The 15,328-nt window shown below is 46.0% G+C and overlaps 1 protein-coding gene across 1 annotated transcript in view; it reads left to right on the top strand.

Annotated features, from left to right (window-relative positions):
• Positions 1-2,266: 2,266 nt before the first annotated feature.
• The window catches only part of LOC119445530 (monocarboxylate transporter 9-like), a 69,556-nt gene continuing 56,494 nt past the window's right edge, over positions 2,267-15,328 (top strand). The window contains exon 1 of the mRNA XM_037709795.2: positions 2,267-2,615. The gene's annotated coding sequence lies outside the window, so the exon portion shown is untranslated. The remainder of the gene's footprint in view (positions 2,616-15,328) is intronic.

Here is a 15,328-nt window from a genome sequence, read left to right as displayed (position 1 = left end):
GGCCCGTAGCCAGGATTTTCTTTTTTTTTCGGGGGGGCACTTGCTGAAGGCTCACACTATTTGAGCTAAGCACCTATTTTTCCGTAATTATTTTTGCTAAAGATCGATGTATGTATATTATGGGACTTTTTTTTGAAATTCAATACTAGAAGAAAGGTAGGGCGGGCAGGGGGGGGGGGGGGGCAGATGGGTCGGAGTGGCGGCAAAGTCGGGAGCGCAGCCGCCCCTCTCTGTTTACCGGGTGCCGACTGTCGTGTGCGGCGGGCTGCTTACGCGGTGACCCGTTCGGTCGATGTACTCAGCGCCGTAGTACATGGGCACGGAAAGATCTGCGAAGTCTTGCACATCGTGAGCAGCTGTTAACCTTTTTTTCCGCAGCGGGGTGGCGGGAGCCCTGCCGGAGAACACTCCCCTCCCCCTCCCCCTTCAAAATTCAGGAGGGGAGGGGGGAGGGAGCACATCTTTCGCACTCGCGTAGACGCTTTCATTCGCCACGTGGAAAGTTAGTCGTTTGCTTGCGTTTTTCGAGCACGGGAATTGCGGCAATGACCTCCTTCGCGTTGCTGCGCAAGATGTCTCCGTTTTACGTGTCACCTGGTTCCATGCACCATCTTCCTCCGGGCGTGAGATTTAACAGGGTAGGCATACATACTGTTACGCGAAGGACGAATCAATTGGACTAGCAACTATGTACAGGTTATACTTACAACAGAGGTTGCAGCGCTGACCGGTAAGATTCACCGCGCGAGCCCAGCTCGTTTTTCCTCCACTTTTCTCGAGTGATGGCGCCCGCGGGCCTCGTTCAAACAACCAAACACAACACGCGTGTAGCATAATCCCCCGGCGGCAAAAGCGACGTCTCGGAGCGTCTAAATGTCATCACTGGAAGGGTGATACTGCTTCAGTCGTGTAACATGCACGATACCACTGGACTGGGAACAGATGGGGCGTTAGGGGCGATCTCGTAGGTGACGGGAGTCACGACACGAAGCACTCGGTATGGGCCTGTGTAGGGAGAAAGCAGTTTTTTCTGACAGGCCGACTTGACGCGACGGAGACCACGGAAGCACCAACGAACCAGGCGGAAAGTGCACGTCTCGGTGTCGCCGGTCGTACAAAAGCCGTTAACTTTCTTGGGAGTTCAGAAGGCGGTCACGGGCAATTTGCGCGGGCGATGGGGTCAAGTGCACATTCACTGGTCGGTGCCGTGTGAACAGGGAGGGTTGTGTCGAGGCGCAGTGCTGGTTCTCGGCGGAACAGAACGAAAAATGGGGAATAACCGGCTGTGTCGTGGCACTAGGAATTATAAGCAAACGTGACAAAAGGTAGAGCGAGGTCCCAGTCAGTATGGTCTGAAGAGACATACTTGGTGAGCATGTCTGCGACAGTGCGATTGAGACGCTCCGTGAGGCCATTTGTTTGCGAATAGTATGACGTGGATAGCTTGTGCTCGTTGCACAGGGCTGCAGGATGTCTGCGATAACTTTTGTTAGGAATGTCCGACCACGGTCTGTGAGAAGTGGTTGTGGAGCTGCATGTAATAAAATCACGCCGCATAGAAGAAAATCGCAACATCAGTGGCGCAGCTGGTAGGAAGCGCTCGGGTGATGGCGTAGCGCGTTGTGTAATCCATGGCCACAGCGATCCACCTGTTGCCCTAGGTAGATAGAGGAAAAGGGCCAGGTATGTCCAAATCAACCCGAAAAAATGGCTCCTTATCTTATCTCCCATTTCTCTTATCCGTTATAGAGTTACTCCGTAAGTCTTATCTCCCATTAATTTAATTTCTATTTTTATTGTTTCAATCTTTTATGGCTCGGGTATATACAAAGGTACACGTACATACGTTAGTCCTATACCAATTACGTTTTTTGTCGTCTTCGTCGACACCCAGCATGCTCTCCTCCCTGTTCGCCCCTCCTTCTGGCAAGAACATAAAGGCTGCGAAGGTATGCGCAACCCGCCTTCTCTGTGATGACCTCTCCTCGAGCTACGCTTCCCCCCCCCCCCCCCCCCCCCCCCCTTAAATTGCTTCCTCGACTGGACCGGATGACCTTGGCGGAGGACTGCCTAGCGTGCGCTTGCAAGGAGCTCCAGGGCATCCCTCACCACGGCGACGCGGAGAAATGCCTCGGCGGAGGCTGAGGACAGCGCTATTTCAGCCAGAGGGTCACCTGAGTCGTGAAGTGGAAGTCGGCGCTCTCCCGCCGCTGTTACTCCGAGAGTGTCGGGGTTGCCTGCCGCGATCCAAGAGCAGGCCGCCTAAGACGCCGGTGGACGGGTTGCGCTCGTGATGCCCAGCGGCGAATAATAGAGGGAGAGGGTGAGGTGGCAGCCTCCTCTCTCTCTCTCGCTGGTTTTATCATTTCTTTTCTCGTCTCCGCCTGTACGAAATCGGGCAACCCCATCGCTCCTATAGGGTTCACCACCAACTCGCGAGGCCTGCTCTGAAACCCATCGTCCTTTGTCTGTTGCTCGTGCTCCATGGAAAGCTCTTTGCAAAGCATGTGGTCCGTGTTCCCTCACTGGATACGTACCGTTTACACCATCCGCATCCAAAACAGCAGCACTCCAATCAAGCCCGCCCGAAGGAACATCGTCACCGGAAATTAAAGGTCTGCTTTAGAAATATCCTATTGCCTTGTTACCCTTGTTTATGTCCTACCTGCCGTGCACTACCTGCCGTGGTGAGTGGACTACCTGCTTTGGCATTGCGCTGGAAATCCCGGGAGCAAATCTCAGCCGCGGCGGCCGCTTTTCGACGGGAGCGAAATGCAAGAAATACCCCTGCACCGTGCGTTGGCTGCAAGTTAAATAACCCCAGTTTGTCGAACCTAATCTAGAGTCCCCATTATGGCGTGCCTCATAAACTTGTCGTGATATTGGCACGTAAAACCCCCCAAAACTTTTTTAAAGAGTTGGAGTCATTATCTCAGCAATCCATCTATTGACGTTTACGAGAGAGCTAAAAATTGACAAAGTAGTGTATGCAATGCATCCAGGTAAACGAAGTGCTCGTATTAAATACTATTGTGTTATACAGCCTTACTTTGCTCGCAGTATGTGTCTCACCGTACCTTTTCTTTTTCGGCCATAATCGAGCTGTGGAATGCGTTGCCAAGCTCTAGGGGCAGGCGAATATTCGAAACTTTCGAATAACGAATCAAAACTAATTCGTTATTCTATTCGGTCCTCGAATCGACTAACCGCTATTCGAAAATCTGATTATTTTTCGAATATTTCACGTATTCGACTGTGCACGATCAAACATGATATTGAAGCAAGACATACGATAACGTGTATTCCTTGGACAGCAGACATAATGTACCAGAGCACGCTGTCACTCAGGGAGCCGGGCTTATCCGGGAAAACCATGACCGAACCCCATAAAAGTTTCTTTAGGTACGACATTCGGCAATGGGTATTGTTTGGATACTATTTATAGATATGCGTTATCCCGTCGTATGTGAAGTCTTTTCACTGCAACATATTTCAGACAATAGTGGCACAGTCCGCAGTGACCATTCGTAACACATAAAAAAACGTGTTTTTTTTTGTCCTGCCATTGCGGCAGATGACCTGCATTTATGACGCGAAGGTACACATAAATGCTATTTGTGCCTCAGGGCTGCCTTTCTGAACCTAGTGTGATAATGCATGACCGCGTATGCTCAGAAGAGCACTGAATTTGCGAACAAACTGTGTAGTTATTCTTACGGCTCCCTTTATGCTTTTATAAAAGGGCACGCTTTTTAATGACAGAAACTTTCTAGTGTCCAGAATACCACGAGGAGCAAATTGTTTGCTATTGCTCGTGAGAAGGCTGTATATATCGTTCGCAAACTATTAAAAATATTGGATATTCGATTGCATTTGCTTCTGCACTATTAGATTCGTATTCGATGCGGTCTCAAAAAGTACTATTCGCACAAGCCTACCAAGCTTCGTAGCGAATACAAGCAATATTCCTGTATTTTAACACTCCTTAGCTGTGGGCTTGAAAGATTACGCGGCATATATTTATTTATTTATTTATTCATTTATTTATTTCAAAATACTGCAGGCAGCAATGCTGCTCAAGTAGGAGAGGTTTACATCAAGTGCAATGACAAATATTTCACAAAGGAATTTACATTTGTACGCTCAACAACAGACGCTGGCAGAAAATTCCACTCTTCAATTGTGAGCGCAAAAAAAAAAAGACTTCTGAAGCATCTTCGTCCTCGCAAACTACGGGCGGATAACATTCGAGTGATTAATTCTAGAATACCTGCGTTCTGCGCAGGAAAGATAAGTTTCGCGCGGCAGACCAATTCTGTGCTGATAGATCAAATAAAGCATTTTCAGACTCGCAATCTTTCGTCGGACACGGAGGGGTTCCAGATTCGGTCGCTGCAACATGTTGGTAACAGATGAAGAAGATCGATGGTCAGATACAATAAGTCTAGCAGCGAGTCTTTCTTCTTCTTCTTTCTGGGGTTTTACGTGCCAAAACCAGTTCTGATTATGAGGCACGCCGTAGTGGAGGGCTCCGGATTAATTTTGACCACCTGGGGTTCTTTAACGTGCACTACAACGCAAGCACACGGGCGTTTTTGCATTTCGCCTCCATCGAAATGCGGCCGCCGGGGCCGGGATTCGATCCCGCGACCTCGTGCTCAGCAGCGCAACGCCTTAGCTGACTGAGCCACCCCGGCGGGTCTAGCAGCGAGTCGCTGAATTCGTTCTACTTGTACAATATATTTAACGGCATCTTCATGTCTCTGTGCCCCTAGAATGCACGTTTCACATTTCTTTTTCCTTGTTTACCCTCCTTGTAAGAACCCTGCTGGGAGGGTTGCCACTATGAACAATAAAGAAATAAGATAAATAAATAAGAGAGAGAAAGCATTTTTTTTTTGACGCTCACGTGCGCTCTTGTTTCATGTATATTTATATTTATTTAGTCACGCATGCCGTTGAATAAACGCTCCGTTTAGCGCTTGTCCTTCGTACCCTTCCGTGTTATTGTATTCATCTTGGGCTACGTTGTGTTACAAGTATGCCTCGTACCGTTGGCGTCTTCCTTCGCTTTAAAACGGCTTTTAGTCCTACCCGACGTCTCTGGCACACTTCTACTCGTGCGACGTGGTTGGAAAATTCCCTGAATATGCTGAGTTATGAAAATAGATGAAATATGCAACATTTAAATATATCAATAGATATATAAAATCACCACCGAAACTCTCCGTAGAGATGCTTAACCAACGAAGCTGAAACGTGCGGCCTCGCGGTGTATACCAGTGGGCTAATCCCGATGGATCATTAAAGTATTTCTCAATTATGATGTATGTAAGTTATGCACAATGTTATATGCATCTGTGCTATACATCTGTATTTACTTGGAACTTGGAACTTTTCGTGGACGGCCAGAGACACTGAAGTCGTTTAGGGTTTGACGAAAACTCGTCTGGCGAGGAAAGAACATGGCTGAATAAACGTGCACTTGCCAACTGAAAAAACACAAAACAACAGATTGACGTATCGGCGTCCAATACGGGTGCCTTGTTCACAATGAATGAATGCATGATGGTCTTCCCACCACCATGCTTTCGTTGTCAACAAGGCATTGGGTGCCGGAACGTCAATCTGTTGTTTCTTGTTTTTTCAGTTGGCGAGTGTATGTTTATTCAGCCAGATACTGAAGACGCATGCAAGCATGTTTTTTTTTTCAGCTTAGATGCAACCAGCGCATATCCGCTTTTGAAGGCTAAATCAACGCCACCGTTAATGTTTTCCGTCTTACTGCGGGTACTAAGTGGGGTGGAAGATCTGTGTCACTATTGCACGTCCGCTGCCAAAACATCAGACAAAAAAATTGATGATGATGATGATTATCTGTGAGTTTTATCGGCGCAAGGGCCAGGTATGGCCAAAGAGCGCCAGGCAAAACCAATGAATTAATTCTCAAACGTAAAACATGACAAATGTGAGGTTTGTGAATCTGAGTGGCGAATGGCAGATGCGATTTGGCTGTAGAGAGGCCTAAAAATTAGTCGCTGTAAAGTGCGTAAAATATACAGGTGTTAAAATATTGACAATGACTACTTATGTATACTATGAGCGTAAAAGTTCCATTACAAAGAGATGAATAATCAAACGTATGAGTAAAAATAGAACTCGTACCTCACCAGTGGGCCCTTGAACACAAGGGCTGGGAGGCACGTTCTTTAGAGAAATGCAATCGCAGCAGCAGCCTCTAGTGAGAGGATGTGCTACGTATACCTTGGGCTGATAACATGCAGTGTTCCAATCTCTCGTAAAAACATTAAACCTTATTGTTGAAGAGTGGCTCAACGCCGAGAAACATTGCCAGGTGGAGGGGAATGTGTTGTCTATGTGCCATGGCAAAGCACCTTTTTCTTTGAACTTCTCTTTCCCGACACTCCAAGAAGACGTGAAGGACCGCAAGCGTCTCGGCACATTTATTACATATAGGAGACAAAAAAAATCCCGATCCAATGCCACTTCTGCACAACATCTACCATTCTACTCTTCATCAACATCAGCTGCTACAAGCACGCAGCCTGAGACTATGACTGGCATTTCCACAAGCAACATCAAGTTCACTGACACTAGGAGAGGCATGAGAACCTCGCTTTAGTGTTATTTGGAACGTGAAGACTGGCAAATTAGTTCTGCAGAGGCCCAAAAGGTGGAGGAAGGTTCTTGAAAGGAAAAAAAAGTACTGTCATCCACGCAAATGTGGCACGAAGCTACAGAGAAAACCAGTACAGGTTTATCTGAAAGAAAGCTTCGCAGTTGAGGAAGAACATTGCTATACCGAATAAAAAATATATTAGTTTATGACCATCGCATAAATTATTTTGTTATATTACATGTCAGAGAACAAATTGGCACCTGCAAAGTATTTGGAACAAACTTTCTTTAGCATGCCATGTCGTACCTTTCAGCGCACTGGGGCGTGATTGAAGTGGTCAGCAATAAGGCGGTGCAGCTCAGTTTCAGTAGACCACGTATATGATTTTTGAATGGCCGCTGAAATAGATATTAAATGGAATTTTCTACCGCGCACGACAACAAGAAATGCATGCATTTAAACAAAGGGCACATGTGACCAATATATATATATATATATATATATATTATATAACCTGAGAACTAGTGCAGGCTAGGAAAAGTTTATAAGTAAGGTCTTCGCAGGTAATGCTGCCATTTGTGGCCTTAGACTCACTGGAAAACTTCCATAAGTGTTAAGGTACTGTGACACAAAATGCATGTAATAATCGCGCAACAGATCTTGAATAAACACCATACTCTATATCACTCAGATTATCTCTGTTTTATACACCTGCCATAATGCTGAGTGCATATTGTGTGTAAAATGTTGGACATTTCAAATTGCATGATGCGCAGAAATTGAAAATGGATATATCTTGCGGCATGTCTTCTTTACTATATGCTATGAACAGCATTATTCTATTGTTTCTTATGTTAATTCATTTCTGTGAACACATGCTGACTGTGAATTCGGATTAGCTGTGCTTGGCCAAAATGGTCAAGGTTGACGAGCAATGAATATGTGTAATTTGACTTGAAAGACCTTTGTACTTTCAGTAATGTCCCTCATTTTTTGCATAAGGATTGAACGTGCTTTGCGCTGGGTCTTGACCAATGAAAAATTAATTTGTTAGTAACACCTCTGCCAACTGTCTCCTATTTTTCTGCTCGTTATTATTATCATTTGTTTACTTTTGTGAGCTTGTGCTTACAATAATCAGCATCTGGCTACCTTGTATTTGGCTTTCCGTGCTAATGATAGGAGAGCCACTGGCCTTCTATAGAGGTCCTGAACCACGCCCTGGATATGATGAAAAAACAGTCCACTGATAGCATACGCGCCTGTGAAGATCTGCGCCAAATTTTGCAGTCGCGCGATGCGCGTGGCCTTTACAAGCGTAGCGGGAAACGGCCTTTTTCTCACTCTCGCTTTTCAAACGAGACCTTCTCCTCACACGTTTAGAAGCTGCCGGCAGCTTGCACACCGTGTCATATGCAACATTCACATAGACGGCTGCTATTGGCTCATAGCTCACATCACTCAAGAAGTGTATTTGAATCAATGTGCTTCTTTCTACTGTTACTGTGTATATTTATTGACGCAGTTTAATAAAAAGCCTGGAGTAAGCGACAGTCTGCATTTCGAATTTTGATAAGAATTACGCATTTGCGGAAGAAGCCGACAATTGTCTGTTCACGCTCGGCCGAGTCTGCCCGCGTAGGAAGTAAACATTGACCACACTGCTTCAGTGTCGCAGCTGTTGGATCTCGCTAATTTCGATAATTTTGAACACCCACCATACCTCGAACCCCACGAAACTTAAGGTCAGACCACACGCACACTTGCCAGCGCGCGCTCACTCCAGGCCACTCCTGGCTAGACGCCTTGGCGGACATTGCTTCGTATTAGGCTATTGACAACGCTTCAACATGCGCAAGTTTGGTGTGGATACTATCCATCCGTTGGTGAAGCTGGTGCAAAACAAAGCCGGTCCGCACCACGTAGCGTGGCCAGATTGGAGCACTTGAGCTCGAGCGTGCACTCCAACCATATTGTGCACATAGCAAGCGCTGCGCATGCGCACTACTGTTGCATGTATAGTTGCGTCTGCTACATGGCTTAGATACCGCGACCGCCACGGGGCGCCCGTCGAGCCCGCTCGCTGAGCTCATTGCGGCTCGCAGAAGACAACCTTGTTTAATTGGCATTTGGCGCGTTGTAGGTGCCAACATCGGAAGTAGTGGCGTCTATGTGAACGCCCAGAATAATTGAAAAAACACAGCGCAAAAAAAGACACGGGCACGAGAGAGCGACACGCACACAGCGCTGACTTGCAACAGTTTATTCATGAGGACATGAAGGAAGAAATGTATATGGCACTACCATGCGCAACATGTTAATAATTAGCAAAACACTGGAGCATCATTTCGAATGATGATAATGATAGCCACATGCTGACAATGCACACTGCCTATTTGTCATTCAAATGTTGTTAAGATATGCGATTTCCCGAGATGAAAGTGCAATCAAAGGTGAACTTTTCCAGTCGGTCTCTCGTGTCCGTGTCTTTTTTGTGCTGTGTTTTTTCCAATGAATAACCAACACGCCCAAGCTTTCACGCTAAATCACCCCCCCCCCCCCCAAGAAAAAAAAAATTGGGGCAGATTTACACTAGGTGGTGCGAAGACTGGGCAAACAGCGAAGCTGGTGGCCCTTCCCTAGCTTTAACATTTATTTCCATCTTTAACTTGGTTTTGCTTGGCTGATTCTTCGCTTTACCTTTGCTTAACTTGCTTTGGTTTGGCTGGTTCTTAGCTTTGTGTTTGCTTTCCTTTGCTTAACTTGGTTTGGCTTGGCTGTTTCTTAGCCAAACATGCTCGCAGTCTTCTAAGAGCCACTTCATAGTCCGACGTAGTGTTGATGCGCGAGAGCGCTTTGCACGGGGACGCCACGCCTACGAAAGCGCAGCACTCTATAGTCCGGCGCGAGGCGTGGCCGACGAACACCGGATACGTCGGCCGCGCCACGCGCTGTGACCAGGGTAACCTATAGAAGAGGGTGGTAACCCCGCCGAGCGATGACATCACGTGCGTCGCGTAGCAACGCCTCGCGCCAGCTCTGCGAGGCGTTGCTAGGCAACGTGTGGTGGCGTCGTCGCCAGGCTAGTTTTCGCTAACGCAGCACGGCCGAACGAAAAGCTTAAACAGCTCCGCTGTTAAAATTTCAACTACGCGCCACGGTGACGCTCAGTAGGTGGAGGGCTGTGGGCACGCCAAACCATGCCGTAGCCTTCGCATTGCAAGAGAATGAAGGAGGAGCCGGAGCACTTCGAAGGGGATCAAAGGTGATCTTTGACTGCCAATAAGTCCGCCTCTGCTCAATGCATTGAAGTACTTTTTGCTACGAAGTATTCCTGAAATAGACAATTTGAACTTCAAATACATTTCTCGACTTCGATAAAAAGTGGTTCATGGCCCTTTTAAGGCATCTTGATTAGTAACATATTACACTTATGTGCCAAACTGCCACATGCGTTATTTAATGGTTTCTAGTAAAAGTAAAATTTGAATAATAGATTGGAAAGCAGCTCACAAAAAAAGAACCCGGACACAGTACAGATGACATGCTTTGTGGTACTAACAAATTAACCATTGTAGTGAGGCTTTACAGCTAGGCTGAGCTATAGTGAACATAACTGCATAACACGCTTCGTGTCCTGAAGCCACACAAGGAAACGCCTTTATACTCCGAGCAAACATATTACTACTGCCACAAGAAAAATGAAAAAGCACAACTTTATTCTGCAAGAAGCAAGCCTTGCCTACTAATTACAATGGTACAAAATCTCATTTCGGAAAGCAACAAAACTAGTACATGTGAAGCTTTGAGGCTTCATTTTACACCACAAACTTACTTTTTAAAGCCGCTACTTGCGTAAAATTAACGTGAAGCGCATAGTCGAATGTAGAGTTCGCACTGTTTGCCAATTATTGTTGCACATTGCCGTACACAACTAGTTCGGCTTCTGGAAGCGAAAATGCCCACCGATTGAAAAATATATTGACGTCTCTTTTCTCTGAAGCTTGTTCACTCGTTTCCCACCAAAACATCTCATCAAGCAATACTGTTACGCTACACCAACAGTGCCAAGTGGAAAGACTGCGTGATGATCACATCAATAGTAAATGTAAGAAAATTAGTGTAACAGAAAACAGAAGTGCTTTAAGCACCCTCGTTAGGTGTGCATCGTCATTTCCACAAACAAACTGGAATAGCACACCGGTATCCAACAGTGACTTGCAGGCATCGCGTACGTGCCCTGCTGTTTGCATTTGATTTGACAATGGTAGCTATAATGCAGTGGCTTCTTGTATGCCATTGGTTCTCGCGACTAGATCGATGCAGCAGTTGAATTGGCTTGCAATAATAAACTCCAGCTCATGTAAAAAATGAATAATTTAGCTGGGACTGAAGCATTCCTTTGCTACTCTGATTAGAGCCGTACAATCTATATACCAGGTGTTCAAAATTAATATTTACGGAATTTTAAACATCTCCTGGGGCAGGTAGCATAATCCTTATCATTCAGCTGGGCAATTGGAACATTAGTCGCACGAGAAAACGACACACATATTGAACCAATAAACAAAAATTGAGTAATGAACTTCTTAGTTACTTACGTTATGACACATATTGCAATTTACAAATTGTAGCCGGTGACTTGCAAGACGAATCCACTTGAAAGGAATTTCCAGGATGACACCCGTTTCGAGTTAATATTTGCCAAAGTGTGGGACGAAATACATGGGCGTTCCAGTTACTCTTGTGCTTCAATGTACAAAACAACATTTTGGTAAAAAAGTAAGTAGAACAACAATTTATTTTTATGGCGAGTTTGATGGCACATATCTCCCAACTGGTGTCATTCCGGAAATTCATTCCAAGTGGATACGCCTAACGAGCTCAGCGGCTACGATTCGTCAATTGCAATATGTGTCGTAAAGTAATTATCTGTAAAGTTAATTAGTGAATTTTTGCCAATTAGTTGAATATGTGTTTCGATTTCTCGTGCTACTAATGCCCACCTTTTCGAATAACCCAGCTCAACAATAAGCATTATGCTACCTGCCACAGGTGATTTTTGAAAATTCCGTAAAACTTAAGTTTGAGCACCCGCTATAATTTTCACAGACAAGCTTTTAAGAATTAACTAAGGAGCCCCTAGGATCATCTATAGATATGTATATACCGGCAGTTTATTTTCATATAATGGTTACCTATAGATGCATTCTGCAGATAGCGCAATTAAGGCGACCAAAAGAATGACCAAATTTATAGCTAGCTATGTACGGTTCATCACTGCTGCATTTTCACAATTGCAGTTAAGCAGCAATTTATGTCTATTCTGAGAATGGCACAACTTAATTACGAGACATGTGTTCTCAAAACCTGCCGTGAGGTAGACTGGTATGTCTCAAGTGCAGGGCAGGCTTTTTAGGAAAATAATTTCAGCCTGCAATGTATGTTGTAGCACACATTGGAGACAGACACCTTGAATGTGGTTTTATTCTCAAATTTAACATAATTGCTACGTCACTTCAATTCTGCAAGATTGATATGCCCATGTAGTGGACAGTGTGCGTTACGTCCGCAAAAGAAGACAAGGCTCGACATCATGGCCGCAACATCAGCTTAGTTGTCCGCCGAATGCTTGTTCCCAGTCTTCTGTTCCCACAAGTTGGTGACCTCGGACGCTTCCTGCATCGCAACTATTCGTCTCGCTGCTTCTCTTCGACGCCATGGAATCGAACTCCCAAGACAATGCCACACCTTCCATCGCCACACTCAAGCTTCCCGAGTTCTGGCCCGCAGCTCTGGTTTCTCCACATCGAAGCGCAGTTCTGCCGTCACCGCATCGCATCGCAGACGGCCAAGTACGACTATGCCGTGAGTGCGCTCCGTGAGCCCGACCACCTAAGCTTTGATCCGCGACGTTTTGCTCACTCCCCCACCCGACAACCCCTACGATATCCTGAAACGGGAGTTACTACGACTTACGACCAACTCCGAGTCGCGACGCATTCAACAGCTTCTATCATCGGAGGAACTTGGCGACCGAAAGCTGACCGAGCTGCTTCGCCGCATGCCCTGCTACTCGGAGGCAATCCATGTTCAACGGACTCAAAAATCGTCCGCGAGCTCCTCCTTCAGCGTCTACCGAATCAGGTACGGATGATTTTATGTGCCTCACCTGCGGCAACGTCCATTGAAGACTTAGCAGCAACGGCAGACCAGATCATGGATACTTCCCATGCTTTCGTATCTGCCATCGACCGTTGTCAGACGCCAATCTCGAGTCTGTTACAGTTAGAGCAGCGCTTTGACGAACTCAGCGCCTCAAACTCACAGCTTGCTTCGCAAGTGCATCAACTAGCTACTGAGCTAGCTACCTCGCGTTTCTCTGCGGGTAGACACCAGTTACGTCATCGCACGCCCAACCAAAGCAACTCCCGCTATTCCAATGCGGCTATTTGTTGGTACCATACCCGATACGGCACTCGTGCACGCCAGTGCCGTCCACCGTGTAACTTTTCGAGAAACGATCGGGCCAGTCACTGATGACGGCAAGCGCTACCGGCCTTAAGTCAAGCCGTCTTTTCTATGCCACCGACCGTGTAACGAAAGTTCGCTACCTTGTAGACACTGGCGCAGACATTTGTGTGCTTCCGCCTACCTTTCACGACCGAAGACGACATCGCCGCGACACGTCCTTTCTCCCTGCGGTCAACGGTTCTAATATTAGAACGTACGGCCAGAAATCAGTGACTCTTCATCTCGGACTGCAGCGTCCCTTTCGATGGCTATTCACTGTCGCTGACTTCCGCGGTTACATCATCGGTGCCGATTTTTTGTGGAAGTTCAACTTGGTTGTCGATCTACGGCTATGCCGCCTGCTGGACTCCACGACAAACCTGCCGGTACAAGGCATCACCACAACTGCACCGCCCTTGCGTCTCCTACAAGCACACACCCAGATATCGACACCTTGGTCCACCATCCTACAAGAATTTCCAGAGTAATTTCAACCCCCCTCACCTGATCGCCCAATCTTGCACAAGGTCACGCACCACATTGTAACGATGCCACTCGCACTCCACCTACAAGCACCTTACGAGGGTCCTTTTAAAGTCCTCAAGCGCGATCCTAAGTACTTGACTCTCCTTGTTAACGGACGCGAAGAGACGATATCTATGGACCGTTTGAAGCCAGCTCACATGGACGATGGCAACGCCACCTCAAGCCGAACAACCGCTCGACGGCAATGCCTTCATCGCTAGAGGGGGGGGGGGGGGGGGGGCGAGCCATGCAGTGGACAGTGTGCTTCGCGTCCGCAACAGAAGAAAAGGCTCGACATCAAGGCCGCAACATCCGCTTAGTTGCCCGCGAAATGCATATTTGCTTGTTCCGAGTCTTCTCTTCCCACACCCATCACTATTTATTTGTAAATACCAGATATTGTTACTGGGATAAGATGTGATTTCCAACATTCAGTCTAGTCTTGCAATGCCATACACAGCGAATTTTTTTCATGCCCACATAAAATAAATGAGCAGCCTGGCTACAGATTATATACGCCTTAGTTAATTAACCAATCACTGTACAACCAAACTGATACAGACCAATAATGATGTAGAGGAGTCCTAATTCACTGAAGGCTGTTCTCCCTTTCGACCAGTAAGACAAAATGCCTCCGCAAGCTCATCGGCCATGCATCTTTTCGTGACCCTTCATACGCAGTCTTTGGGACATGATCCTGCAATAAGTTCCGAGTGGTGAATCTAAAAAGAAACATTACAATGAGGCTTTAGTGTTTTGCGGTGTTTAAGAAAGCATCACAATGGTGTCATCATGCATGCAATAAACAGCTGTCGGAGAATGTTCACATTGTTTTTCATATTAAAGGATTTAAGCAAAGGATAGCAAGAACATTTGCCAAGGCTCTTCTGTTAGTTTTGTTTGTAAGAAAATCTTCCAAGGAGGACACTGCGGCATCGTTTGAAAACGGGAGTGCAAGTATTTTTTTCTTTAGCTGCACGGAGTCTATGATTCTGTTATGCTTGCCAGGGCAGCCTCAATCCTTTTGAGTGCGTTGCATTGGTGATCTAATTTTTCTTCTATACCTATGACTTTGGTCAGTAGGCTATTCAGCAGTGCTGCAAATGAAAATAAAACGAATGCTTGTCTTTAAGCTCTTTATCTATAGGCTACCAACATTACATTCATGCACAAGAACTGCTCAATGTAGCGGTACATGTAATTCCATATACAGGGTGTCTCAGTTTTATATATTGCACCTAAAAGACGACAAATTTTTCTAGTCGTTTCATATCAAGTGCGTCAGTAATTTTAGTTCCCGACTCCCAAGAAGTAATTCGCTAATTGTCTATTTGTTTAGCTAATCGTCAAGATGTCAATGCGTGGGTCATAAAGAATTGTAAGAGACAGAAATAAAGTGTTTCTAGCAAGGTATACAGTTTGAGTTTACTTTTTCGGGGAGACAGAAAGCTTGCAAAATATGAAAAATACCATGTGACTGCCCACCTGCGAGCACATCATAGCAGCACCATCAAAGAGTCTCAATGGCAAAGCGATAAGCTGTTCATCTATAGCTCACTGCTCAAATAGCTAGGGCAGTATGCTTCTTTGATTTTTTTCACACAATATTTTCTGGGCTCTTTTGGCATGTCGATTGTCGCCACTCAGCTG

This window comes from Dermacentor silvarum, chromosome 3, assembly GCF_013339745.2.
Source record: "Dermacentor silvarum isolate Dsil-2018 chromosome 3, BIME_Dsil_1.4, whole genome shotgun sequence".
Taxonomy (NCBI): domain Eukaryota; kingdom Metazoa; phylum Arthropoda; class Arachnida; order Ixodida; family Ixodidae; genus Dermacentor; species Dermacentor silvarum.
Note: the sequence above shows the minus strand (reverse complement) of the source record. Positions and strands in the feature narration are given on the sequence as shown.